General features: G+C 52.3%; 1 long non-coding RNA gene across 2 annotated transcripts; it reads right to left on the reverse strand.

Annotated features, from left to right (window-relative positions):
• Positions 1–43: 43 nt before the first annotated feature.
• Positions 44–27,927, reverse strand: LOC144330994 (uncharacterized). 2 transcript variants are annotated; one of them, XR_013397785.1, is made up of 3 exons: positions 25,624–27,927; positions 22,083–22,495; positions 44–389 (listed from the first exon to the last, which is right to left on the reverse strand). It is a non-coding gene; the product is annotated as an uncharacterized LOC144330994 (long non-coding RNA). The 2 variants fall into 2 exon arrangements; XR_013397786.1 differs by lacking the exon at positions 44–389 and adding an exon at positions 13,670–20,193.

Below are 27,927 nucleotides of genomic sequence, written 5' to 3' on the forward strand. Positions count from 1 at the left end.
AAACCTCATCTTAAAAACTAAAAGTGGTCTCATCCCAGTTGTCATGGCCCACATTTTTTATTTTACTCATGTGTTATTTATTTTGCAAACACTGTAGGTGTGTGATGCCAGACACTGTTCTAAGGGCTTTGCAAACAGTGACTCATTTCATCCTTATAACAACTCCATAAGGAGACACCGTTGTTATCTTCATCCTCATTTTTTGGAGGGGGAAACTGAGGCATAGTACATGACCCATAAGTAACTAGGTCAGGATTCAGACCAGGGAGCAAACTCCAGAGTCCGTGGTCTTAACCCACCGTTCTGCTTTTCACTCTGCCATGCTTGCTTGCATTTTCCATGTAGACTAGAATCTTCTAGAAGGTAGAGGTGGTGTCTTCATAAAACATCTGTGAAAGGAAAATACATTTTAGGACCCTAAAATCACTAATTCAAAGGGAAAATTCAAGCTGGGAACTGCATCAGGCAAACCTGCCTCCTATTTTATTCCTAAATAAGATCACTACACAGACAAAAATTTACACACCTTGCTCACAATTTACCCACAAGGAACTCAAAGTCACCCCTCTGTTTATATGAGACCAATGTACATGTGGCAGCTTCCTCTGCCCTGTTGTCTATATAAAAACACAGATTCACTGAGCCAGACTGAGGCATCAGTGATTGTTCCTCCACCACTCTCTCACATGTAAATCGTGTATTCAGTGAAAGGCTAATCAGAAACTCAAAACAATGCAACTGTTTGTCTCTTATCTACCTATGACCTGGGAGCCCCCACTTTGAGTTGCCCCACTTTTCTGGACCAAACCAATGTACATCTCACACATACTGATTGATGTCTCATGTCTCCCTAAAATGTACAAAACCAAGCTGAGTCCCACACACCTCGGGCACTTGTCATCAGGACCTCCCGAGGCTGTGTCACCGGCATGTCCTTAACCCTGGCAAAATGAACTTTCTAAATGGATTGAGACCTGTCTCAGATACTTTTGGGTTCACACATCTTACAGCGAGTCCTGCAGGCTCCTGACAATTTCTTTGTAATGACGTGGGCAGTTGTTCGCAGCAGCAGCAATGAGCGAGAGGTGTCCTTCACCTCCATCTCACGAATTAGACACCACAGTTCTGGGAAGCAGGAGAAACCATCTCTGCTGGGGCAGCCGCTTCCAACAACCCGCCCAAGTGCCCTTCGAATGAGGATGACGGCAGCTCCTGCCCTGAGAGGGGCCTGGGCACAGGAGGGAACAGTCGCAGGATGCCTGTTCTACTGGGGGAGGGGGCGCAGCTTCCCAGAGGCTCATGGCCTGACCTCTGACCTTCCTGAAACCTGCACCACCGCCCGCTTCCAGCTTCCCTGACTGCAAAACAGCGTCTTCTCTTGCATTGTTCTTTGAGGAAATTTGGCAGCAGGCACGGAAAATGTTTCTTCCAGGCCCCCAGCTCAGCACATGAAAGGCAGGCTGCTGTCTGCAGTGCCCCCAGACGCCGCTGGATTCCCGGCCAGAACTTGCAGCTCAGGGAGTGGCCCTGTCTCTTTTGTTATGACCCGTCCTTGAGATGCCAAGCTGGCAGGGGAACAATGGCTGGCACTGGCTGGGCTAGCTCCGAGTTCCCCTCTCTCAGCTCACCTGGCCTGAGCCCCTGGGACCAGGTGGGGCTGCTCCAGGACCAGGAGCACCTCCGGGGGCTGCAGCCACGTCCTCGGGAATGTCAGAGGCCTGATGCTGGCAGGGGCTTCACTCACACGCCACACATGGCAGGAGGGGCGAGCGCTCCCCAGGCCTGGCTGTCATTTATTCCCCTCTTTGCCCCTGTTCGGGGGTCGACTTTGAGCACCGACATCACAGTTTTGTTTCAAGAGGCCCTCAGTGTTCACTAGAGCAAGGTCTGCTCTGCAAAATATGACAGCCAGGCGCCCCCTCCTACCATAGACTTGGGGTTCTCACCCGGGGGCCCTCAGAGAGCAGCGGGTGAAGACTGACATGTGACTCTACTGGAGAAATGACGAGGTGACAGGCACCACCCTGATGGCTTTGCACTCAGCTAGTGGGTGGCTTCTCTCCAGTGCTGGACGGTTCCTGCATCCCCGTCCAGAAACCAGAGGGCATTTTGAAGGTGACGCGAGCACATCATGCCCCACTGGCATTGCTCTCTCAGGTACGAGGTTGTGTTTTCCCAGCAACCCTGCGCAGTAGATGGGGTTGGAATTTCATTATGCCCATTGGACAGATGTGAAAACTGAGACCCAGAGAAGTGATCCATCCAAGGGCAGCCACTCTGCCACTCATTCCAAGTGCTTTTCCCTTTCACGCCCTACCACCGAGTAAGGCCACCCATGCACCGGTGAGGGAAGCGAGGAGGAGAGTTGTGAGGAATTCGACAGAACTGCACAGCCCTGAGGGAAAGAACCTCTTTGAATTCGGGTCCCCCTTCCCAGTCTTCTGGGACCCCCTGTAGTCAGAATAAAGGCAGGTGTCACCAGCCTCAGTTGTCCCCCAACTCCACTCCAAATAGAACCCACCCAAAACTTAGCAAGTACTTCCTCTCTGTCCGGAAGACCCTTCTCCTGTTACTGCCTGTCTGTTTCCTCTGCTAGGCACGGGACGCTCCTAGTCAAGGCCGCCTCTCCTAAAGGAGACCCAGGGACATGCAGCCACTGTCAGCCCAAGAGGGTGGACCTGAGGGCTCTTGGGGAGGTGATTGGGGAGGACCAGGGGCTGCTTGAAAATAGGCTTGTGCCCCAGGCTGTTGAGTGACAACCTCTCCCAGGGCACAGCTGGGACTGTGTGACGGAGAAATGGGGGAGCAGGAGCCAGGGAGACTGAGTGTCCCCATGGGGCTTAAGCAAAGCTATTTTGAAGCCCATTTATTGGGCAGCCAGGATGGGTACCACATGCTTTCCTGGTGCCCCTTGGAGGCACTTGGGAATGGGGAAATGATGGAGATGACAGCTCGGGACAAAGCTGGGTTAGCCAGAGGTAGGAACAAAAGCAACAGCAGAGAAAGTGGGGCCGGGAAGGGGGTTGCAATACTGAGAAGCAGGAGGCAGAGCAGGTGGATTTCACAGGCAGAGCAGGTGGATTTCACAGGCAGAGCAGGTGGATTTCACAGGCAGAGCAGGTGGATTTCACGGGAGGCCCTCAGTCCACCTGCAGGGCCTCCGGCTGGCTCTGCAGAACCACAAGACACTTCCTGCCACTCAAAGGTTTGTCTGGGAGGAGGTGGGTGGAGAGTGACTCGCTGGTGGTGGGTGAGCCCAGTCTCCAGGAGGGCAGGTTCTGCCCGTGCAGAGATGCACCCGGGTGAGGCACAGGCAGCCCAGGCACCAGTGGTCCTGGAGGCACCGTCACCCACATCCGCAGCACTGGTGGGCGGGTCCCCTCCCATTGCCCAGTTCCCAGCCCTGCTTCTGGTTTCCAAAGGTTCCTTGACATAGTATTCCATGGAAAACAACCAAGGTGAAAGGATGTGTCTGCTGCAACCTAACACCTGTAGCAATTCCTGATGGCCCAGGCCCAGCCTGGGGCACTGATCTGCGGCATCTGAGGTGTCAGTGCTTTGGGACTCCTGTCGGCCACCGGTTCACTGGGCATCGTCCCAGAGCCTGAGATGTGAGGCCACCTCCTCTGAGCCCTCTCAGCCCTGGTTCCCAGTGGCCTTGCTGTCCCTAAGCCCCACTTAGAGTTGCGAAACTGTTAAGTGCATGCACCAGAGCCTCCTATGTGTGAGATACAGTCTTTAACCAAAACAGAATTCTTATCTAGTTGGATAGAATATGTGAATCACAAAACTATGGCTTTCCAGTGCAACAAACGGTAAGAAGCAAACAGGTGTTGCTGCAGTAACAGCAGGGATGGAAGTTCTGGGAAGGGTTATCACAGCCGAGGTTGTTCGAGGCAGGCTTCATTGAGGATTTGGGACATGAATGGAACCTGAGCTTCCCCTCAGCATGGAGAAAGCGTGGAAGCCGAGGTCTGAGGGCGGAAGCAAGCAGGGCTGGTGGGGACCTGATGAAGGCGTCTCCCCGGCTGGGTGAACTGTAAGGGCGCTGGAGGGATCACAAGGTGGGAGAGGGATTGGAGACAGCCTTGAAGCCCAGGGAAAGAGCTTAGTCTCAATCCTGTGGGTAGTGGGCTGCCGTCAGAGGTTTTAAAGGGAGGAGGGTGGCGGTAGGAACGGCGGTAGGGGTTTTCCAAAGATTAATCTGGATGTACAGCAGGGTGGACCACAGCTGGAAAGAATAAAGACAGGAAGTCATCTCCAGGGCCCTGATGCGGCCACAAAGCTGGGCCTCACCCCACAGTCTCCAGACTAGAGAATCTGATCAAGCAAACCCAGGAAGGCCCCTTGTGGCTGACTTAAGCAGTCTCATGAAATGGTGTCTTTGCAAAACGTTCAGTGAGCCATAGGCTGACACCAGGAATTCCAAATGCTGGTGAAACACAAGTTTGGGGGTAAATTGTCGCATCTCACCACTCACTTCCCGAATCTGCTCCAAAGAGACCCAGCATGAAGGAGAAAGCGCCTCGGGGGAGGGAAAAAGAAAATCTCCACCCCAGCAGTAGGCAGGCCCCAGCCCCCACCGCGCCCCGCCTCCTTGGAACCCTCCCATTCCAGCGGTGGGGCTCTCTGGCTAGTTTCAGGGGGCCCCTCCACACACGGGAGGGGACTGCTCTCCCTTAATTGCAACCAACTCCAGGCCTTTTTGATAGGACTCATGAATTTTACCTATAGTGTTATTGGATGCCATGCTGGATTAGACTGTTCCTGGCTTTTTATACTATCCTGTTCTCCTTCTCCCGATCTGGGGGCTCCAGGCCCTCCCTAATTGCCTCCCTTCTCCAAAAGGCACCCCTAGTCTCAGACCTCACTGTACTGTTCATCTACTGTCTTATGACTCTGTCCTCGTACTCACCCCAAAAAGTAAGGCAAGGACAAAGAGACGGAGTGCGGGGCACTCGAGCAGAGGAAGCAGAGCCAGAAGCTCTCTCGCCCCAGGGCCTGGGAAGAGACCGGGGTCAGGAACCTTCAGACTGGCGGGGTGAGCGCAGCCCCAGGATCCAGACTCAACTCCTCACCCAGGCCCTCCAGGCTGCCCCCGCTTTAACACCTGCTCCTCACTTCTCCCACATACGTGTCCGTTCCTGGGGGCGACGCCCTGGTGTTCACGTCTTTCTTTCCCTGTCCTATCTGTCAAGCTTTGCCCAGGATGCTTGGAAGTCTTCATCTTATTATTCCCAGGATCCAGGGAAGAATAAGATCCTTATTCCCAGGATCCGGGCATGATACTATGTGTGCGGTTCAAACATAGCTGCACTTTGCATTTATTTTTTGAGGCTTCATATACATGAAGCACTACACTAGGCCATTAGCGCTGACTGAAAGGGGAGAGATAACGTGATTGCCAGTCTCACATGGCGCGTTGGAAGGTTCAGGGAGGTGCAGCTGACAAACCGACCTGAGACACTAACTGCTCCAGGCTGCCCTGCTGGGTCACGGGGCGGCCTGTGGAGGTGGAATGCGCCCTCTGACCCCACAACCGGCAGGCTCCCGGCTGAGCTCCCAGAGGGCGGCCCACATCTGTCCCTGTATCTCACGGAGCCCCTCAGGAAGCCCAAGGCGACATCCCTGGCGTAGATGCGGGGAGCCCTCAAGGGTGGGTGGGGAACCTCCACCTTCCAACCCCAGGTGCCCCAAGGGCTGGCCTCCTGCAGGGACCATGCTGAGCTGGAGGTCCGCACGGCAGGCGAGGGGTGGCTGGTGTAGCTAAGCCTTCCCAGGAACGAGGAGCCGGGCCTGCTTTCACCTGCCGCTCTCTTTCCTGACAGCTGTGGGAGACAAGTGAACCCGAGCAGGGCTAGCAGCTAAGGGGAGGTTATGTCAGCCCCCAGCCCAGCCTCTGTGTGGACTTTGAAGGTGCGTGCATATACACATACACACACACACACACACACACAAACACACACCTTGGCAGACGTATCCCTAGAACGTGACAGAGACTCAGGCTGGGGCCACTTGGTGCAGAGACTCACAACCTCCAAACTCCAGATGCCACCACTGCTAGGAGCTTATGTCGACTGAGCTTGAACCAGTGCTGGTCACAGGATCATGGACCATGTTCTTGCCTGTTGTACCTCGGAGATCCTTCCCATTCCCTTTCTTCTGTACCCGAGGAAAACCCTAGCCTGCACTTCCTGTCGGGGTTCATGCTGGGAGCCCCTCCAGCCCCCCATTACCCAGCAACAACTTATCCACGGCCACCCAGGGACACGTGCGAACAGGTGACGGAGGCCAGCATGGATTCCCACCCAGCCCCCATGCATGCCTGCTCCTAGGGGTTAGACCCCTGCTTTCCGGAAACTTTCTTTTCCTCTGATATTTGGCAAACTTTGCCCACCATGCTTTGAAGTCCTCATCTTATAGATTGTCAGGATGCAGGCATGATGCTATCTGTGCAGTTCAAACACAGCCGCATTTTGCCTTTATTTCTCAGAGCTTAATATACACAAAGCACCAAGCGAGGCCATTAGTACTAGCTTTACCATTAATGGAAGAGACAGCATGATTCCCATTCTCTCTCAGGTGGTGTGCGGGAAGGTGCAGGGAAGCGTGGCTGACAAATGGACCTGAAATATTAAGAGGACAGCACGAGAACGAGTATGGCCTGGTGTCCACCATGCTCTTTGGAAGCTCGGTGCCATGGAAGGAGGGGAGGGCCCTTTAGGGCCACAGTGCAGGGAAGTCTGAAAGATTTGAAGGAGGGAGCAATATGGTCCTATGTCAGGAGCTGGTATTAATGCCAGAAATCAAGAGTGTTCTTGATTTAGGAATAGGAGTACATGGAATTGCTCGGATCACAGCGGAGAGGGAGGAGAAGGGAGCTGGCTGTGTCCCCGTCATCACCAGCCGTCATTGGAGGGCAGCTTCTGAGCCCCATTGGTGTCTCAGCTGGGGGTGGCAGAAAGCCCCTGCAAGAACCTGCCAAGCTCTGTCGTTCCTTATGTACCAATTAAACGTGATTAATATTGTGTTCTCATTACCTAAATCATTCATTAACGTTTTCGGTAGGAAATTTAGAGAATAGCAAGTGAGTAAGAAGAAAACAGAAATCACATGTTTTCTCACCCACGGAGATCCTGCATCCTTCCAGTCTTTTTTCTATGTATAAACATATTTTTGTTAAATTGTAATTTGTCAAATGAGGTTATCGATTCAGGGAAAGTTAATATTAGATAGTGCTGTTGCTGTCCATGTTGCCTAGTGACAGTAATGACTCTTTGGGCTGAAAAGAGTCGCCAGGCATGATGGCTCATGCCTGTAGTCCCAGCACTTTGGGAGGCTGAGGCAAGTGGACCACAAGGTCAGGAGTTTGAGACCAGTCTGGCCAACATGGTGAAACCCCGTCTCTACTAAAAAAAACACAAAAATTATCTGGGCATGGTGGTAGGCACCTGTAATCCCAGCTACTCAGGAGGCTGAGGAAGGAGAATCCTTTGAACCCAGGAGGCGGAGGTTGCAGTGAGCCAAGATCGCGCCATGGCACTCCAGCCTGGGTGACAGAGTGAGACTCTGCCAAAAAAAGAAAGACAAGAAGGAAGGAAGGAAGGCAGGAAGGAAGGCAGGAAGGAAGGCAGGAAGGAAGGAAGGAAGGAAGGAAGGAAGGAAGGCAGGCAGGCAGGCAGGAAGGAAGGAAGGAAGGAAAGAAAGGAATGAAGGAAGAAAGAAGGGAAGGAAGGAAATAATCCCAGCATTTTGGGAGGCCAAGGTGGGCGGATCACCTGAGGTCAGGAGTTCAAGACCAGCTTGGCCAACATGGTGAATCCCCATTTCTCCTAAAAATACAAAAATTAACCGAGTGTGGTGGCGCATGCCTGTAATCTCAACTACTTGGGAGGCTGAGGCAGGAGAATCACTGGAACCCGGGAGGCAGAGGTTGCAGTGAGCCGAGATCATGCCATGGCACTCCAGCCTGGGTGAAAAGAGCAAAACTCCGACTCAAAAAATAAAAATATCCCTGTGCACCCAGAGGGTGCCCCTGATCTCAGGGAAAGGTTGATCTTGGGAGAGGCAGGGCATAGATTAAAAACAATTGTCTAATGCACGATTAAATACATTCATGAGCTTGCACAGTGTAACAGCTCAAGAGGGACTTAGAAATAATCGAGTCCCTCCCTCCCTCTGCCTCGAAGACGAGGAAAGTGGTTCCAGAAACAGGCTTATCGAAGCCCCAACAAGTTTGTTTCTGAGCCCTCACGTGGCTTCTTAGCTGTCTTTGTGCTTTCTAGCTCAGGTGCATACGCATCGGATGCATTTTCAGTGAGCTCACGGGAAATCACTGCGGCTCACACAGCTTCCTCGAACAGGCAAAAATCACTGGGAGAAAGTCACAAGGTTTAAGAACTTGCTCAGCCCCAAAGGGTTAATGGAGGCTAGCAATGCAGCACGATCCCACCCGGCTTGGACAGGAAAAGAACTCAAGAGCTGTTTTTCTTCTCCGAAAGCCAATCCCAGTGGAGGCGCTGGGGTTTTTAAAACCAAATGTCTCTACAGCTTGAAATGAACGACTGCGTGACCTCAGCCGTCACACACACGCGGCCCCTGCTGTTAAACCCTGAGCAGGACTGGGCTCAGGGTATCCCGTAAATACTTGACGTCTGTGAGGCACATGTGGGAGGAAGAGCTGCCATCAGAAGTGGTTTCAGCTGGAAGGCCAGAGTCTCTCTCTCTCTCTCTCTCTCTCTCTCTCTCTCTCTGAAAGTTACCGTCATCTGTTAGCAATTTCCCCGCTCCCATTAAAGCCAGACACTAGATTCATTTGCGTTGCTGCCGACCACCATAAGGGATTCATTTTTATTGCTTGGATGTGAGTCTCTGAACCACATCAATGACAGCCCTTTGTGTTACCGACGGGCTAGTGTGAATGAGACGATGACAGTCTCACTGCAGAATGGTTCACAGATTGTACCGAGATGGAATTCTGCATTCATTGAGAGCAGAGGAGGGAAAAAAGTCTAGATTCTAGGCTACAGAGACAATTCAAGTCCCACAAAATGTGAGTGCCTTATCAGTCTGAGCAAAACCTCACACCTGCAGGTGTGGGCAATTGGGACCTGAAACTCAACTGGAAGGAGTGATTTCCGAAGCTACAGAAACAAACACAACACGATTGTTATTACTAGTAACCATGCATGAAAAATTGAGTCATTAACCCTGTGGAGACATTGCTAAAACACACATTGGACCCAGACTGGAGAACTGAGTTTCCTCCTGCTTCTTCCATGAATTTGTGCCGTGACCCTGGGAACGTCATGCAGATTGAGCCTCAGTTTCCTCTTCTGTTTGATGAAGGGCTGAAGGGTTTAGATGATCTGAATTTCCCTCCATCTCTAGTTCTCTAGGACTCTAGGCACTTTTATAAAGTGGGGAAATAGAATCATCAGGATAGAAACTCTCGCAGAAATCATCATACTGGGGCAGTGAGGGAGGTGTACCATGCTGAGCACTGCACGAAACATTTCAGACAGAAAGTCCTGTGCCTCCCCGAGCTTTCCGTCTAAGATAAGCATGCATGCAGTAGCAAGAATCCCTGGGCACAGGACTGAACCAGGACTCCAGGCCACAAAGGCTGCCATGGGAAGCTGGAGCTTCTCTAGCTCCTCAGTGGCACTGTTCAGCCCTCAAGGCAGACTCTCACCAGGAGAAGAGCCAGGGTGGCTACGCTGTGGGAGCAGGGGTCCCTAAAAGTGCATGGAGAGCAGCCTTCGCCCCTGCAGGGAATGCCTGAGCCTCCCAGATGGGCCTGACCTGGCCTGAAGATACCACCCCTCTTAAAGGGGCCTCACCAGCTGACGGATCCATCAAATCCCGGCAGAAAGGGGGGCCTGGAACCAGGACTTCACCCACTGTCTTCTCTCCTGCTCGCTTTTGTTTTCTGCAAGTGATGGATGGATGTACTTTGAAGGAAGTTCAGCCTGATAAGTCATTTCCTCCCCCAAAGGCATCTGACTCACCTCGAATTCACCTCCTGTGAGGCTGCTCAGGACAGACCATGTGGATTTCTTCCTGAGTTGTAATATCCTGGGGCTTCTTCACTCAAGCCCCTACAAGTAGCTTTGCCTGTGCAGGAAACCCAGGCTGGGGCCCTCAGGGCTTGCCCTCATCCTGCTTTTCTGCAACAAATCCGCCCATCTCCCGTTTTCACTCCAGGAGAACAGAAGGGTGACTCCGCCCCGACTCACAAGAGCTCAGGGTCCAGCTGTGGGGTGCAGCCGGGACCCAATGCCACGTCTGATCCCCACACGGGAGACCACCAGCCTGGTTCACAAAGGAGTGCAAAGGCAGCACCAGCCAGGCGAGACACTCATCCAGCTGTGAGCATCACGGCCTAAAGGCAACACGCAGGGGCTGTTTCCCATTTTTAAGAGAATCTTAACTGTCCACCAACCACGGCTTCTAAATTTACCCACAAGGCTTGACAGCATCAGAGGAAAGAGAAGAGATGCTCCCATCCCGGGCTCTTCTTTCTCTCTGCTGGGCAGCTATGTGTACGGAGAGCAAGCCACCACACAGACACACGCACTTGTATACACGCACATACATGCGCATACACACACGCACGTGCACACACACACACGCACACATATACACACACACGCACACACACATACACTCACACATACATGCACACATCCACACGCACATACACACATACACACACACGCACATACACACATACACGCACATACACACATACACACAGATACACACACACGCACATACACACATACACACACACGCACATACACACATACACACACACGCACATACACACATACACGCACACACACGTACACGCACACGCACACACACACGTACACGCACACGCACATACACGCACACACACACACACACATACACGCACACATACACGCACACATACACACGCACATACACACACGCACATACACACATACACACACGCACATACACACATACACGCACATACACACACATACACACACGCACATACACACATACACACACATACACACACGCACATACACACATATACACACATACACACACACATACACACATACATACACACATGCAGAGTGCAGTTTGCAGTGGCCATGCATGAGCAGACCCATCCAGGTGGGCAAAGGGAGCGATGGCCCAAGCTGTCATCAAGACAGCCCTGCCCCAGCGGTTCCAGCCACCTGGAGTGGCCACCTGACCCGCCTCCTGCGAAGAGGTGAGCTGCCCCTGCGCACTGCTGCTCCAGCTCACGCCCATCACCTGTGAGCCATTCCTGACTACCTACAGGGTGCGCCCGCCACAGTCTGCGTGTCCCACAGAAATTACCCAGGGCTGGCCCAGCAGCTCCCAGCAGACAGCCAGGCACGTGCTCCCAGGGGCACTGGTCCTAGACAGATGAGGACACGTAGAGACTGAAACTCCTGAAAATGCCTGGGGCAGCAGGCGAGTCACCAAGAGGAGGACTCAGGAGCTGGAAAGGAAGGAGCTGGAAAGGAAGGGTCCATCCCTGGAGGCTTCTGAGCAGAGGCTGGGCAGCCCCAGCAGGGCAGTGTCGGAGGAGACTGGAGGCTGCAAAGCTCTGCTGATGCTGAGACCCCATGAGGCTGCGTCCCACCAAATGAGCCTGCTGAGCTCACAGGCCTGCATCCCACCAAGCGGGAGTGCTGGTCCCACAAGGCTTCGTCTCACCAACGGGGCCTGCTGAGACCCCACAAGGCTGTGTCCCTTCAACAGGGCCTGCTGACGAGTGAGCTAGAAGTGGATTTCCTGGAAATGAAATCCTTGCCAGGACCTGAGAAACGAGAGTGGCTAAGGAGGAGAGGGTAGCAGGGGACGCCCCCCTGGTGGGGGATGCTCCCCACCCCTCTCTTTAGCACTGAGGGACCCAAGCAGCTGCAGGAGACCAGGGACCAGGGGCCGCTGTCATGGCCCGTGTTGAAATGTGAGTGCCGCAGGGTTTCCTTTCCCTGAATTTTCCCCCTTCCTCTTCCCTGTTTACCTTTCTGCCTCAATATCCCTGAGTACAAATTGCAAGGACACCAACAGCAGCTTCAGTGGGTCCTTGTGTGTGCCAGGCACATGTATTATTATCTCATTTAATCCTGAGGGAGGCATGAGGCAGGCTGGGGCAGAAACAGCGAGCACATTTTTCTAGCTTTTGGTTCTAAAACCCTGAGCCCCTGGGAGAAGGGGGAAGGTGGAGTGGGAAGAGAGGGCTTGAAGAAGCTTGGGGGGAGAAGGATCTCCCCAACAAGAGATTCATCTGGCCTGACAGGAAACAGCCAAGGGAGAGGTAGAAAGAACAACAGAGGGAAAGAGATAACGAGAGAGAGAAAGAGAGAGAGAGGAGAATGAGAGAGAAAGAAAATGAGAGAGAGAGCGAGAGAGAGAGAGAATGAGAGAGAAGAACAAGAGGGAGGAGAGAGAGAGAGAAGAACGAGACAGAGAAGAACGAGAGAGAGAGAACGAGGGAGAGAATGAGAAAGAAAGAACAACAGAGAGAACAAGAGAGAGGAGAGAGAATAAGAGTGAGATGAGAGAGCAGGAACACAAGAGAGAAGGAGAGAGGGAAGAACAAGAGAGAAAGAGAACGAGAGAATGAGAGAGACAGAACAAGAGAGAGAATGAGAGAGGAGAGAGAATGAGGGAAAGAGAGAACAAGAGAGAGGAGAGAGAGAACAAGAGAGAGGAGAGAATGAGAGTGAGATGAGAGTGAGAATGCAAGAGAGAGGAGAGAGAGAAGAACGAGTGAGAGAGAGAACAAGAGAGAGGAGAGAGAGAACAAGAGAGACAGGAGAGAGTGAACGAGAGAGAGAAAGAACAAGACAGAATGGGAGGAGAGAGAAAGAGAATGAGAGAGAACAAGAGAGAGAATGAGCGGGGAGAGAGAGAACATGCATCCTAGGGAACTGTGCCCATGTTCTCAGCTCCTCTGAGGGACAGAGCTGAACTCTGAAGGGGGCAGATGGACCCCCACCTCCCTCACCTCCTGCCCGGGAAGCTGGAGTGCCATGAGACCAGGCCTCAGAGTCTCAGTTGCCCCCATGCACATGGAGCATAAAGGCCCCACAAGGCAATGAGGGCCCCGAGACCCCGAGGTTACCCCACAGTCTTTGGGTGGAAAAAGCTGGGGAAGGACTGGCTGGAATTTCCCAGCACCCTGCCACCCGGACCTGCAATCAGATGTCAAGTTACTACATGAAAACAAAGGGCGCTCTATTTCTTTTGCAACTGAGTTTTTGGACCAGCATTTACATATGCGACATTTGTTTTTAAATTCCCAGCTTAACACCTGGTAGTTCCTCAATGCATGTTTACTGAACGACTGTGTGGGCCAGAGCCAAAAAGAGTGCTGTCAGGCAACAGAAACATAGATTGGCCAGTGGTTCTCAAAGTGTCGCAGAGGAACACCTGAAGGGTTCCAGATCCTTTCATAATAATTCTAAGAAACTAATTGCCTTCTTCATTCTCATTCTCTCACAGTGAAGTTTCCAGAAGCTACATGGCATGCAGTTCAATTCTGATTGAATAAGGAAGGAGATAGGACAACCGCAACGTCCTCTATTAAGCCATACATTAAAAAGACTTGCAAGATGTAAAACGACGCCCTTCTTTTCACCGAATTCTTTTATTTTGAAAAAAATCATTATTTTCTATAAGAATATTTTATGTTGGTGTGCAATGGCTTTATTAATAGACTGATAGATTACTAAATGCATATTTTTTAAGTTTCTCAGCTGTAATTGTTAATGCAGCATACATTGATCGATGTGGCCGTATAAACAAGAGCTCTTCAGGAGCCTCAGTGGTTTTTCAGAGTACAAAGCGAGTCCTGAGACCGCCTTGTTTGAGGATCACTGTAATAAACAAAGAGCAGTGCAGGGGCGAGCTGAAGGGGATAGTGGCTTTGTCGCTGACTGTTTGACCTTGAGCAGGCTGTTTGACCTCTGGCTTCATCTACCAATGGAAGATGCTGAGCAGATGGGTCCCAAGTCCCCTCCACCTTTAACCACGTCTAACTCTTGGTTCTTTCACAGCAGAGGCAGAGACTGGGAGCTCAAAAGGCCACAGAGGCCCTCCCTGAAAGCCTGGCTCCCTGGAGCACACCGTGAGAATGCCACAGCCTGGGTCTGCTGGCGAAAAATAACCATCCTGAGACCTGGGGTCAGAGCGCTTCTCCCAGGGCCCAGAGGACAGGGGTGATGTCAGCGCCCTGGAGCCAGCGGCATTCCTGGGCGCGCAGGTCTGTGGGTGACTGTTCAGGAATCTGTTATCCTTTTATGCCTCCAGAAACGTCACCTCTAATCCACGCCTGAGCACAGAGTGTTTGCCTATCTGTGTGTGTGTGTGTGTGTGCGAACCACACTCCATCAAATGCAAGAAGTAATCCGAGTTAGGCTCTTATGTCCTTTCAGGGAAGACTCGCAGAGAAACAAAGCTCCGAGCCCTGTGTTTTGGGAAGTCACCCCCGTGTTGTGGCCTCAGCAAGCAGAAATTTGAAGGAGCGGGTGGGGGTGCGAGACCCAGCAGTGAAGGTGCCCTTCCTGCCTCCTGCCCAGAGGCCCTTCTGCCCGCCCCTCCCGGAGCCCACACTCGCCTCCGCGGGGCTATTGGAAACCAACTCTGAAACTGTTATAAATACTCAATAATAAACAAACATGAGTTATTTCTGAAATGTTCCCAGGAATAGCCAACTGCCCAAATAGCCAAGGTTGTTCTTCAAGTCCTGGGAAAAATAGAAATGTGGGTATCATTTATTTTTCCTTTGCCCAGAGCAGAATCCTTGGTCATACACATCTAATTTTAGTTTTCTGTTTCTATTTTGTATGTTATCATTGTGCAGCCTAAGGAAAGAGAGAAGAGAGGGGTGGGAGAGAGACTGGGGAAGAATGAAGGGGAGAGAGAGAGAGAATGAGCATGAAGGGAAGACGGGAGGAAGATTCTGTTCTTCAACTCCTGCTCCCGTGATAACATTTGGAAAAACAACTGCCCTGCTAGAAGTGAATTTTAAAGATCCAAGATGGTGGGTGGGCCATAGAGAAATGCTATAAACTTCCAAGTCCCCTCAAAATCAGATAATAAGTGGAAATGTAGGCAGCTGGAAAAAAAAAAAAGGAGGCCACGATGAAGACCACAGCTCACCCAAGGCATCAGAAAAGGAGTTTCCAGTGAGCAAGGAGGGTCTGGAATTAACACGCTTTGGGGCCAGGCATGGTGACTCATGCATTTAATCCCAGAGCTTTGGGAGGCCGAGGCAGGAAGGTCACTTGAGGCCAGGATTTCGAGACTAGCCTGGGCACAATAGTGAGGCTGCATCCCTACAAAAAATACAAAACTTAGCCAGGCATGGTGGCGTGAGCCTGTAGTCCCAGCTACTCTGGAGGCTGAGGCGGGAGGATCACTGGAGCCCAGAAATTGGAGGCTTCACTGAGCTATGATCACACCACTGCACTCCAGCCTGAGCGGACCCTATCTCTTAAAAAATACAAAAAAGACCCTTTCACAAGATCACCTGGACACCGGAAATGCCTCTGTTTCCCACGTGCTGCTCTGGAGGAGAACGAGCAATAGACACCCCTGATAAATCCCTACCAGTGAGCTGCACTCGGGGCCAGCCCACTCTGACCACTTCCTCCCTTGGCTGTTAGGACTCAACCAATTCAGCACGCTCAGCAAGTAGCTGCTGAGACGCCAGACTGCGCTCAGTGCTGGGTGCATGCCCTGAGACTGGCAAAGCCATCCTCCCACTTGGGAAAGACTAGCGAAGCAGAGTTCTGCTCTGGGACTCTGGAGGGGAGCCCCTCGAAGCTGGCATTACCCTGACCAGGCCCTCACTTGCCAGGACCTTGTGTCCTAACACAAGGAAGGCTTTGCACCCCCTGCCCATGACACTGGTCTGGAATCCTCAAAGCAGCCACAGAAGCTCCTGAGCCCCCTTCATTTGTTCCTAATCTGCCCTCTCCAGACCCCATCTTCACCCAGTTTGGAGCACGTGGCTCTCCCTGACTGCGGTCGGCAGCGGGCACTGTGTGGACTTGATGTGGGCTTCTGGCCTACCTGGTGTCAGCGTTTCCCAGAAGATCGCACTGGGCTTGAGTTCCATTTCTCAATGCATTCTGCTAATTCAACCCTGGCCAAATGGGCTCTCAACACCACGCCCGCCCTGGAAGAATGCGGTGCACACATCAGCACTCTGCTTTAAGCTCCGATGTGCTATTCCTGCTGCAGCCTCCACACAGACGCGGAGCAGGCAAGTAGCCCATCTGATGAGGGGACCACAGGAAGTCCATCACTCTCCCAGGTCCACCTGATGAGATACCCACAGGAAGTCCATCACTCTCCCAGGTCCACCTGATGAGATACCCACAGGAAGTCCATCACTCTCCCAGGTCCACCTGATGAGATACCCACAGGAAGTCCATCACTCTCCCAGGTCCACCTGATGAGATACCCACAGGAAGTCCATCACCCTCCCAGGTCCACCTGATGAGATACCCACAGGATGTCCATCACTCTCCCAGGCCCACCTGATGAGATACCCACAGGAAGTCCATCACCCTCCCAGGCCCACCTGATGAGATACCCACAGGAAGTCCATCACCCTCCCAGGTCCACCTGATGAGATACCCACAGGAAGTCCATCACTCTCCCAGGTCCACCTGATGAGATACCCACAGGAAGTCCATCACCCTCCCAGGCCCACCTGATGAGATACCCACAGGAAGTCCATCACCCTCCCAGGCCCACCTGATGAGATACCCACAGGAAGTCCATCACCCTCCCAGGCCCACCTGATGAGATACCCACAGGAAGTCCATCACCCTCCCAGGCCCACCTGATGAGATACCCACAGGAAGTCCATCACTCTCCCAGGTCCACCTGATGAGATACCCACAGGAAGTCCATCACCCTCCCAGGCCCACCTGATGAGATACCCACAGGAAGTCCATCACTCTCCCAGGTCCACCTGATGAGATACCCACAGGAAGTCCATCACCCTCCCAGGTCCACCTGATGAGATACCCACAGGAAGTCCATCACCCTCCCAGGTCCACCTGATGAGATACCCATAGGAAGTCCATCACCCTCCCAGGTCCACCTGATGAGATACCCACAGGAAGTCCATCACCCTCCCAGGTCCACCTGATGAGATACCCACAGGAAGTCCATCACTCTCCCAGGCCCACCTGATGAGATACCCACAGGAAGTCCATCACTCTCCCAGGTCCACCTGAGGAGGGGACCACAGGAAGTCCATCACCCTCCCAGGCCCACCTGACGAGAGACCCACAGGCAGTCCATCACCCTCCCAGGCCCACCTGAGGAGAGACCCACAGGAAGTCCATCACCCTCCCAGGCCCACCTGAGGAGAGACCCACAGGAAGTCCATCACCCTCCCAGGCCCACCTGACGAGAGACCCACAGGCAGTCCATCACCCTCCCAGGCCCACCTGACGAGAGACCCGCAGGAAGTCCATCACCCTCCCAGGCCCACCTGAGGACAGACCCACAGGAAGTCCATCACTCTCCCAGGTCCACCTGAGGAGGGGACCATAGGAAGTCCATCACCCTCCCAGGCCCACCTGACGAGAGACCCACAGGCAGTCCATCACCCTCCCAGGCCCACCTGACGAGAGACCCGCAGGAAGTCCATCACCCTCCCAGGCCCACCTGAGGAGAGACCCACAGGAAGTCCATCACCCTCCCAGGCCCACCTGATGAGGGGCCCACAGGAAGTCCATCACCTTCCTGAGTCCACCTGATAAGGGGCCCACGGGAAGCCCATCACCTTCCCAGGTGCTCTTAGCCTGTCGGCGTAGTCTTCATGCCTTACCCAAAGCCTTTCTCCAGAGCCGCTCTCATGAACAACACAACCCTAATTGCAGCTAACATGAAAGGCTAAGTCACCAAGGCTGTGTGGCAACAGTGTGACAAGATTCATCTCACGCCTGTAATCATAGCACTTTGGGAGGCCGAGGCAGGAGGATTGCTTGAGGCCAGGAGTTTGTGACCAGCCTAGGCAACTTAATGAGTCCTCATCTCTATTTTAAAATAAATAATTTGTTTTAAAAAGCTCCATCTTATCTGTTGGTGTGGCCAGCCCTTACACTACCAAAAGAACTCCAAGGTCCCTGCCTGACTTGACTTCAATTCCTAATTTTTTCCTGGTGCACAAAATCGGATGAAAGGTAAAAATCTCCCTCCTGAATTAATGGTGTGAGAAACAAATTAAAAACAATGATTTCATGGCTTTCATGATCTATACATTGCCTTAGAAGTGTTTTAAGAAGCACAGGAGCTTTCCCCAACGTAGCAAACAGCAGACTCTGAGACCACCGGAGGCCTCCCCTGTTGAAGACCAGCGCCTCAGAAGACATGGCTTCTCTTTTCTAGATAACTGGGTCAAGAATTTGGTTAGGTTAAAACAAAACAAGAACCGAAACCAAAAAGGAACAAACCTTCCCAAGTATCTTAGTCAGTTCAGGCTGCTATAAAAAGAACCGCTGGCCGGGCGCGGTGGCTCAAGCCTGTAATCCCAGCACTTTGTGAGGACGAGACGGGCAGATCACGAGGTCAGGAGTTCGAGACCATCCTGGCTAACACGGTGAAAGCCCGTCTCCACTAAAAAATACAAAAAACTAGCTGGGCGAGGTGGTGGGCGCCTGTAGTCCCAGCTGCTCGGGAGGCTGAGGCAGGAGAATGGCATAAACCCGGGAGGCGGAGCTTGCAGTGAGCCGAGATCCGGCCACTGGATCAGCCTGGGCGACAGAGCCAGACTCTGTCTCAAAAAAAAAAAAGAAAAAGAACCGCTGACTGGGTGACCTATAAAAAACAGACGTGTCTCTCCTCTGAGTTCTGCAGGCTGGCAGTTCTGAGCCCAGGTGCCTGCACCATCAGGTTCTGCTGCAAGCTGGCTTCCTGGTTGCAGATGGGCAGGCTTCCCGCTGTGTCCTCAGGTGGAGGAGAGAGATCCTCTCTCCCATGTCTCTTTCATGAGGGCACTAATCCCATTCGTTGGGGCTCCACTCTCATGACCTCATCACCTTCCAAAGTTCCCACCTCCTAACACCATCTTCACATGGGTGAAGATTTCAACACGGGAATCTGGGGGAGACATCAACACTCAGTTCCTAGCACCAGGAAAGTGTACATGAATGTGACAGAGTGCTGGGGGCCCTGAGACATCAAGCCTCTTCCATTGGCTTCTGGGGCCACCAGGACAGGAGGACTTCCCCCAGCTTTGTGCAGCCTGCACACTGGGAACAAGCGGTCAGAGCTCCGCACCACATTGTGGGGACCAGCTCTGGAGACAACATTGGTCTCTCTGGCAGAAGTTGTCCCTGACCTCATCCCCTTTCTTTTCCTGACATCCTCCTGGCAAGCTGCCTGTGGGACCCACACACTGGTAACACTGCTTGGGTTTTAGATCCCTCCAAAGAGGTGGAACAAACACCGCTGAGCAAAAGAGCCTGAAGCAAAAGGGCACACACTGTCCGCTGCCAGTGTATGAAGTCCAAGGACAGGCAGAGCCAGCCTCGCTGCTGGGAGCCGGACAGCAGCCACCCGGGGTAGGGGCGGGGAGAGGGTCTGGGGTGCCGCCAGGGCATGGCTTCCCAGTGGACTCCACTTATAAAACTTCAACTGGCTGAACACTCACAGTGTGCGCACTTTTCTGTAAGCGTAGTCGAGGAAAAGTTAGAGAGAGAGGAGACACCAGCGTAACCAACTACTCTCCAGATGCCGAGCTTCCTGGAGATGCTGGTTTGTCTTCTGCGGGGGGTGGTTCCCTTCCCATCCTCTCATAAGCAATAGTGATGTTTCCGTTCTCCAGTCAGAAGGAGCCTGTCCTCGGACTTCACAAGGAGGAAGGGGTCCTCCCTTCTCGCTCCTCCAACTTCAGTACCAGAAGGAGGCTGCGCAGCACAGTCCTCAGACTCGGGGAGGCGGTGCAGACGCATGATGCAGGTTCAATGTCATTAGCCAGGGCAGGATCCCGGGCGGGCATCCTTTGTGCTGCATGGAAAACAGCAAGAGCAGCCCGCACGCACTCCCTGCCCGGGTCTCACCACCCATCCTGGGGTTAGACCAGGCTCCACTGGTCTCAACTTCAAGGATCTCCACAAGCTTCATTGCAGGATTTTTCTCTAGACAGGCCTGAAAGGTGAGGTGGAAACTGAGACACAAGGAATCAGCCAGGTGTGGTCGTGCAGACCTGTAGTCCCAGTTACTTGGGAGGCTGAGGTGGGAGGATCGCTGCCTGGAAGGTCAAGGCTACAGAGAGCTGAGATGGCACCACTGCACTCCAGCTTGGGCAACAGAGGTGGAGAGCAGTGGTGTGATCATGGCTCCCTGCATTGACTCCAAAATAAGTAAATAAATAAATAGATAGATAGATAGATAAAGCTCTGGCCCAGCAAAAGGAGTAGGTTTGAGAAATAGTTGGGGTGGGGAAGGGGCTCTCCTGAAAGAGTCACCTTTTCTTTGGAAGAGGAGAAACGGTAGCTCTGGAAGGACCCCCTCTGCAGTCAGACTTGGTTCAAATACACTCTTGAGTACACATCGAGTGCAGGAAAATGAAGGAGGGGGTGCAGGCTCAGGGCCAGCTCTGCACAGTGTCCGGGGTGGGTGGGACCCCACCACTGTGGGATCCAAGACATATTCCTGCAGCAGTTGATTTCCAGAACTCAGATGAAAACACCACGTTAATTCCCAGAGCAAGCACCAGCCAGACTGAGTTTCACTCCTCATGAGGCCTAGTAAGTCTAAATATGTATAACTTCACCTAAAATTAAATCCGGCTTCAAAACAAGCCCACGCAGTTACATAAGGCAGACCTAGCAGTGGAACGGGAAGACTGGGTTCCTGCTTTCAAAACAAAACCAAAATCATGATCAAGGAGCGAGCATGGACCTCGGGGGGCTGACCCTCGAAAGACCCTCTTCATTCTCTTACTGTCTGTTCTATGCACGTAATTTCCCCAGTGTAAGCCCTGAAGACCAAAACACCTCTGAAAGGCCTCGCTGGCATGTTGACGTCCTCATGTAGCTCCTTCTCCTCTCTCACATGTGGTCACATTTTCTTGCTTTTTTTGTTTGGTTGGTTTGTGTGTGTGTGTGTGTGTGTGTGTGTGTGTGTGTTTTGACAGGGTCTCGCTCTGTTGCCCAGGCTACAGTGCAGTGGTGCTATCATAGCTCACCACAGCCTCAACCTCCTGGATTCAAGCTATCCTCCCACCTCAACCTCGAGAGTAGCTGGGACCACAGGTGTACCCCACCATGCCCCACTAATTTTTTTCACATTTTCTGAAAGCATTAAGTGACTTGAAGGAGACCCCCATGCATACGAATGCACTCCAAACCAGAGACCTGTGAGTTAGGCCTCAGAATCCTAAAATCTGGGGAGACCCTGGGGCCTTTCTGACTCCAGACCACCCTGACTGGTAAGAACCCTGTTGAGATGTGAAAACCAAGAACGAAGAAGTGACGAGGTTGCCTGACCTGTTTTTCTTTTGTTTTTTAGGCCTTAAAATAGTTAACAGTGTATGTTATTTGAGCCATACATTCTTGAAAACATTAAGTTTCTCCATTTACGTGATGTATTTGCAATAACAAGTCCAGGACTAGAGATGAGAAGATAATAGGTTCAAGAGTTCAAGTCAAATTCCAACCCTTTCTAGTGCTTTGTTTTGTGGGTAAATCCTGTCCCCTCCCTGGGCCTCCCTGTCTCTCTCTCTATAAACTCAAAGGAGGGGAATGGGGGTCACTAAGGTCCTTCTGGTTCTGCGAGTGTCTCATTTATTCTTCCTGGGTTGGTCCAATTCCAGCTTCAGGTGACCCTCAGCAACGTGTCTTCTTGCATTGAAAAGCCAGGCTCCTGGAACCTCACTACCACCACTGACTCAGTGGGTCTCACTGCTGTGAACTTGGGGTCCACCAAACCACATGCCCCTGAGGGGCCACTGTGTGCCCCACCCCATGGTCACACAACATGCATGGGAGCCTCCCAAAATACAGCCACCCCCACCATCCACTCCAGCAGCTTACCTGGTGCCACAGGGCCTGGGCAGCAGTGAACAGAGGATGTCGTTGCAATTGGAACCACAGCACCTTTTCTTCCCCAGATGGATTCTACAAGTTTTCCAACATAGGAAGGGCTGTTGGGCTGGACATGGAGTAAAGCGAGGTGCCGCCTGCCATTTCCTTCCCCAGGAAAGCAGAGAAGGAGAGGCCACATGTCCTCGCCACTGGGCAGGAAGGGTCTTTCCTGACTCCCAGCCATAAAGAAACCAAAATCCCCGGGACTTTTCAGTCCTGAGGAAAGTCAATTTTGTCCTCAAGGGTGAGGCTTGTATCTAGAAGCTTCTTATGTGGTTTCCTGTGAACGCGTCTCTGCTTCTTCCGTGAGGAAACTGAGGCACGCAGGTGTCCACGTACTCTCTGGCCATATCAATCTGGGGCTGATGCATACACAAAAGGGGACTTTCAGAGAGGCAGCAGGCACCCAGGGGGACAGAGCTGTGCACCAGAAGGAAACCCACTCCATCCTGAAGGGCAGGCACAAGATGCCATCGACTGGGGCACCCCAGGACGCAGTGGGGGCCCCACACCTGCACCCCCTCCTTTGTTTTGTGTACACTTGATGTGTCCTCAAAAGCATGTTTGGACTCAAGTCTGACTCCAGAGGGGGTCCTTCCAGAGCCACCGTTTCTCCTTTTTCAAAGAAAAGGTGTCTCTTTCAGGAAAGCTCCTTCCCCACCCCAACTATTTCTCAAACCCACTCCTTTTTCTGGGCCAGAACTTTATTTTATTTTATTTTATTTTATTTTATTTTATTTTGGCGACAGAGTCAATGCAGAGAGCCATGATCGCATAAATTGAGAGCTCTGTTGCCCAAGCCGGAGTGCAGTGGTGTGTTCCCAGTTCTCTGTAGCCTCGACCTCCTTGGCTCAAGCAATCCTGCCACCTCAGCCTCCCAAGTAGCTGCGACTATAAGCACGCACTATCACACCCAGCTAAATTCTTATTTTTTGTAGAATCATGGTCTCACTGTGTTGCACAGGCTGGTCTCGAACTCCTAGGCTCAAGCAATCCGTCCAGCTTGGCCCCCCAAAGTGCTAGAATTACAGACATGAGCCTGCGCTCAGCCCTGGGCCAGCACTTTCATGCCCGGCTAACAGCCTGTGGGGCCGGGCGGGAGCTGGGGTGTGTGCACCCCACACGTACAAAGTCTCCACCTACCCCTCCGTCTGGCCATCCCTTAGCGCTGCTCCCTGTGATGTGGTTTCTCCATCTTACGTTGTGGTGATGCGGGGCCCCCCGCCGACCCGCAGTCACTCAGCAATGGCCTGTGGGGTGGGTGCTGACACCCCTGAGGCTCCAGGAGGGCACCCCGGGACCTGCAGTGACTTCTCTTATTGTAGATGTGGTTTCAAGGATGGACGAAAAACCTAAATGAATCCTTTCCGAGGGAACTTGGGGCTTTGTTCTATGTTCAGGGGAAGGTTCACTCTCAAACCCCGGCCGGCTGTGAGGGCAGATGTCTCCCTCCTTTTGCCTGTGAACAAGGACGCACGTGGTCCAGGAGGTGCTGGCAGCCACTTTATCACCGTGAGGGAAGCAGGCTGAGAACTAATCTGACCCGCAGGGAGCATCACAGATAACTCGACCTGCAGCCTCATAGGATCAAGAGCTTTGGAGAAAATCAACCCAGGTGCCTGCCCCTCCTTGGTGTGTTTTAGCTGTGGGAGCTGACGAAGCCCCTGTTGACAGTAGTTGGATGTGGATGTTCTGTAGCTGGACTGTGAAGCACTCTAATAAAATCACCTTTGGAAACTTTCACTCTTTTCATGGCTTTATGATGATGCAGGAAGTAAAGATGGGGTGCTTTCTATAAAAGTAACCCCTCCCCTCCAACCAGATTGCCACACCAAGTCCTCCCACACAGACATTCCAGGGCCACTGGACAGGAGCCCCTCAAAGGCCCATCAGAACAACCCAGCGTGTCCCCACAACATCCTGAGACCTTCCGTGCTCGTTATAGATTCTCAGGCAGAAGGAGCAACGTGGTGAAGGAGATATTCCAGGAAGACCGCCTGGCAGCACTCACTATGCAGAAGCCATTGAGAATCAGAGCCATCGGCCGGGAGGCAGGAACAGTGAGTGATCGGCTGAGGAAGGCCCCATGGAGGCCAACGAAGAGGAGGGGCATCCCAGAGACACTTCAAGGAGGAAGGGCTGGCAGCATTAGGACAAAGGGGACATGTCAGCCACGGGCACAGAAAAGGGTGAAACCGAAAGGCCACGCATGCCGGGAAGATGAAGCTGGCTTCAATGAACCACCATGCCCACAAGGTCAAAATTCAGAAAGGTCTATTTTGGTCTTAGATCATTTGCAGTTTTGTTAGGTTTGTTTTGCTTGATAGGGTGGGCAGGGAGGGAAAGGTTGCACTCGAGTCGTAAGTGGGAAGATTTATGGGAATGAGAGCCTGAGAAATTCCTTCTCTGCTCAAGGCAGCAGGGGGAGAGGAGACAGAATTCGCATGCTTCACTCTCAAACCCCGGCCAGCCGTGAGGACAGATGTCACCAGGGCCTGCTACTGGCAGTACCACTTGGCTCCTTAAATGGTAAATTCTGCTAAGAAGGTCCCCCTTTTCCAGGAGATATTTTAAAATCAATGCAGTGGACATTTCCCCTCAAAATGAGATGCATTCTGTCAAGCCGCTGACATTTATTAGGAAACTAGAGACGAAAAGTATCACAATGAAATGACACCATTTGACAGAGGAGGAAACTGAGCCCCAGAAAGTCCAGTGGCAGAGCTGGACCTTGACTCGGCTCTCCTGGGTCCCCCACAAGGGCCAAGGTGACCAGCTGCCCCTGCCATCCCAATGCCATTATCACGTACACCACCCATCCCATCACTCTCGAAAAGGCCTGATCTGGATAACGAATTACTTGTCCATTCTGACTTTAACCCACTACCTCCAGGACTTAAGAAACCAGGAAAGCAAAGAATGGAAAACCAGCAAGTCCTCTTCTTTTGGGGCTTTGTTCTATGTCTGGGGGATGTGGAGCCATCTCCCTCCTAGATATGAACGAGGATGCATGTGGCCTGGAGGGTGCTGGCAGTCACTTTATCACCATGAGGGAAGCAGTTTGAGGACTCACCGGACCCACAGGGAGAATCATAGATAACTTCACCTGCATCCTCCTAAGAGTGAGAACTTTGGAGAAAGTCAGTTTACACACTTGCCTTCCCTCAGGAGTCAGTTCTGAGAGCTGCCAAGAAGAGGGCAGGATCAGGGTGAAAAATGACTCGGGTGTCAGACCCAGAACGTTCCACTGGCTGCCTCCAGGGCTCAGTGGGGGGCTAGGAAGGCTTCCCCATCTTCCAAGCGTGTGGAGTGTGCTGTGGGTCACTCAGAACCTCCCTCTCCTCTTCTGCGGGCAGTGGATCTCGTCCAGCGCCTCTCCACTGGTGGCTCACTCAGCACCCTCCCCCACCCAGAAACTGCTGGGCTCACCTACTGAGCTATGTGATCGCTAAGGAGCTGTCAGGGCTGTACAATCCTCACAATTCCTTACCCACGAAGCACTGGCAAGCGCAAGCTCCAGGGCATGGCTGTCAGCACTCTGCACCATCCTGGAGCTATCGGGGAGCACACAGTCCTCGGTCAGGAGCTCCACTCACAGCCTTATTTTGCAGCTCAGGAATCCAAAGCCAAGAAGAAGACAGTGAAGACAGCCCAAGAAGACTTTTCGGTGCAGTTAATATCCAACATTTATGAGGCACCCACTCACCGGGGACACTAAGTCACATCTGAGCCTCAGTTTTTCTTCTGAGAAGACATGCACACTGCCCGACTCTTATCATTCACTTTTGGACAGGCGGAGGAGGGAAGGCGGCAAGGCAGGTGCTTCTTTCTTAAAAAAAAAAAAAAAAGAAAGAAAGAAGAAAGAAAAGAAAAAAGGATAGAAAGAGAGAAAAAAGGGAAGGAAGGGAAGGGAAGAAAGGAGAAGAAGGAAGGAAAGAAGGAAGGGAGGGAGGGAGAGAGGGAAAGAAGGAAGGAAGGAAAAGAAAGAAGGAAAGAGAAAGAAAGAACCAAAGAAAGAAAGAAAGAAAGAAAGAAAGAAAGAAAGAAAGAAAGAAAGAAAGAAAGAAAGAAAGAAAGAAAGAAAGAAAGAAAGAGAAAGAAAAGAAAGAAAGAAAGGCAGGCCGGCCCAGGAAGAGAAAACCAATGAGTCCTCTCTAAATGATGAATCAGAATCAGTGGCATAGCCAGGGACAAAGTTCAACTTGCCTCTGCCCGGATCTCCATCATCTGCTGCCATCTCCGGAGGCCACACGACCTGGCCCTCCCCTGCCCACTCCTCCTTCTCTGATGACAGGCGGTATGAATGGCTACTCACCACTCCGATAGCCTCTCGGCAGCAGACTGTACCCTGGGTTTGCAGGTAGAGCCTGAGTTACACCTCTTGAATTCGTACACATCACGACACTGTCACCGCACTCTCTTCTGACCTAAAGAAACCCTGCACTGGATAACCTCCAAGAAGCAATCTGCCTCTGATGCTTCTAGGTTAGGCAGCAGGGCTGGGAGAACGGTAATATAAACCCCTTCTCTCTACTGGGATCTTTTGGTTTCAGTCCTTGGAAACATTATTTGTAAAAGAACTCAAAATGCGCTCGCTTTGGGGAAATGCTCAGGTTCAGGAGACCCCCCGATGGGGCATGGAGAGAAGCCAAGGTCCTGGGGCGGGCACCACCTGCCTTTCTTCTTTCTGCACCCCAGCACCCAGCCCAGGCCTGGCGCACAGCAGGGAGCGCCGGCTGGATGCTTCCTAAGTGAGCGGTTACTCTGTAAATGGATACAAGCCATGTGCCGGCCAAACAGATTCACTGGGGCCTCTAGGTGCTTAGGCTTGGTTCATGGTCTCGAAGGCATCCATTGACTGTAATATTTGTAGACTTACTTTTTTTCTTTCTTTTTTTTTTTTTTTTTTGAGAAGGAGCTTCTCTCTGTCACCAGGCTGGAGTGCAGTGGCACGATCTTGGCTCACTGTAACCTCTGCCTCCCAGGTTCAAGCAATTCTCCTGCCTCAGCCTCCCAAGTAGCTGGGATTACAGATGTGCACCACCACGTCCAACTAATTTTTGTATTTTTAGTAGAGATGGGGTTTCATCGTGTTGACCAGGCTGGTCTCAATCTCTTGACCTCATGATCCGCCCACCTCAGCCTCCCAAAGTACTGGGATTACAGGCGTGAGCCACCACACTCGGCCTACATATTCTTTATATCCGATCTCCAGTACAGGGGCTGCCAGGTGACCAGAGTTTTTACTCTTGGTCACTTTAGCACAAAAATAGAGAAAAGTGGCCTCAGTGAACCTCATCTGTACCTCATTTCACCCTTGCAGACGTCCCCGGGCTCTGCAGGACCAGTGAGCGAGAGGAAACACGTACATACCTGGCAACAGCAGTCTGGGGTTGGTGTGCCCATCTGTAATGGCTGCACGTGGTACATGTGATTCTGTGAGTGCGTGTCTAATGCGAGTTTCAGGAAGGCGACAGCTGTGCCATGAAGAATGGATGACTCACCTCTCTGTGCCAGTGTCGCCAGCATGCAGGCCTGTGTGATGCTGTCTAGAGCCCAGGGCTCAGCATGAATGAGGAATGCACGTACCTGAAGGTGGCTCCCCATGCCAGCCCTTCCCCACCCCAGCCTCTACTGACTTCCAACCACTGAGAAAAGAAACCTGTTGTCTCCGGCTAATTCCCTCTCCCCTCTCTCCTGACCTTCTTAAGCAAACCTTCAGGAAAGGCTGTGGAAGGGGACCTGTGAGGTTTGCAGATGGCGTCAGAAGGCTGAGAGACAAGTGTCCTCCAAC

The sequence above is a fragment of the Macaca mulatta genome, chromosome 9 (assembly GCF_049350105.2).
Source record: "Macaca mulatta isolate MMU2019108-1 chromosome 9, T2T-MMU8v2.0, whole genome shotgun sequence".
Taxonomy (NCBI): Eukaryota; Metazoa; Chordata; class Mammalia; order Primates; family Cercopithecidae; genus Macaca; species Macaca mulatta.